This window comes from Bison bison, unplaced genomic scaffold, assembly GCF_000754665.1.
Source record: "Bison bison bison isolate TAMUID 2011002044 unplaced genomic scaffold, Bison_UMD1.0 scf7180017864034, whole genome shotgun sequence".
NCBI lineage: Eukaryota > Metazoa > Chordata > Mammalia > Artiodactyla > Bovidae > Bison > Bison bison.
Genome location: NW_011494606.1, coordinates 7,193,578 through 7,195,229, shown reverse-complemented (window position 1 = coordinate 7,195,229; position 1,652 = coordinate 7,193,578).

The window sequence follows — 1,652 nt, the reverse complement described above, 5'->3', positions numbered from 1 at the left end:
TGGACTGCAAGGAAATCCAACCAGTACATCCTAAAGGAGATCAGTCCTGGGTGTTCATTGGAAGGATTGATGTTGAAGCTTAAACTCCAATACTTTGGCCACCTGATGCAAAGATTTGAGTCATTGGAAAAGACCCTGATGCTGGGAAAGATTGAGGGCAGGAGGAGAAGGGGTGGACAGAGGATGGTGGGTGGCATCACTGACTCAATGGACATGAGTTTGGGCAAACTCTGGGAGTTGGTGATGGACAGGGAGGCCTGGTGTGCTGGGGTTCATGGGGTTGCAAAGATTTGGACATGACTGAGCAACTGAACTGAACTGAACTGAATAGTTTGGCCTCAAGTCAAACAAGAGGGAGGGAACACAGCCCTACCCATCAATAGAAAATTGGACTAAAGTTTTACTGAACATGGCTGGCCCATCAGAACAACACCCAGTTTCCCCCTCAGTCAAACTCTCCCATCAGGAAGCTTCCATAACCCTCTTATCCTTATCCATCAGAGGGCGGAAAGAATGAAACCACAATCACAGAAAACTAGCCAAACTTGACCAAATGGAGCACAGCCTTGTCTAACTCAATGAAACTCAAAGAGCCATGCCACGTAGGGCCACCCAAGACGAACAGGTCATGGTGGAGAGTTCTGACAAAACGTGGTCCACTGGAGAAGGGAATGGCAAACCACTTCAGTATTCTTGCCTTTAAAACCCCATTAACAGTATGAAAAGGCAAAAAGATAGGACACTGAAAGATGAACTCCCCAGGTCAGTAGGTGCCCAATATACTACTGGAGATCAGTGGAGAAATAACTCCATAAAGAATAAAGAGATGGAGCCAAAGCAAAAACAACACCTAGTTGTGGATGTGACTGGTGATGGAAGTAAAGTCCGATGCTGTAAAGAAGAATATTGCATAGGAATCTGGAATGTTAGGTCCATGAATCAAGGCAAACTGGAAGTGGTCAAACAGGAGATGGCAAGAGCGAATATCGACATTTTAGGAATCAATGAACTAAAATGGACTGGAATGGGTGAATTTAACTCACATGACCATTATACCTACTACTGTGGGCAGGAATCCCTTAGAAGAAATGGAGTAGCCACCATCACAGTCAACAAAAGAGTCTGAAATGCAGTACTTGGATTCAGTCTCAAAACCGACAGAATGACCTCTGTTCATTTCCAAGACAAATCACTCAGTATCACAGTAATCCAAGTCTATGCCCCAACCAGTAATGCTGAAGAAGCTGAAGTTGAACGGTACTATTAAGACCTACAAGACTTTCTAGAACTAACACCAAAAGTGATGTCCTTTTCATTATAGGGGACTGGAATGCAAAAGTAGAAAGTCAAGAGATGCCTGGAATAACAGGCAAATTGGGCCGTGTAGTACAAAATAAAGTAGTGTAAAGGCTAACAGAGTTTTGCCAAGAGAACGCACTGGTCATAGCAAACACCCTTTTCCAACAACACAAGAGAAGACTCTACACATGGACATCGCCAGATGGTCAACACCAAAATCAGATTGATTATATTCTTTGCAGCCAAAGATGGAGAAGCTCTATACAGTCAGCAAAAACAAGACTGGGAACGGACTGTGGCTCAGATCATGAACTCCTCATTGCCAAATTCAGACTTAAATTGAAGAAAGTAGA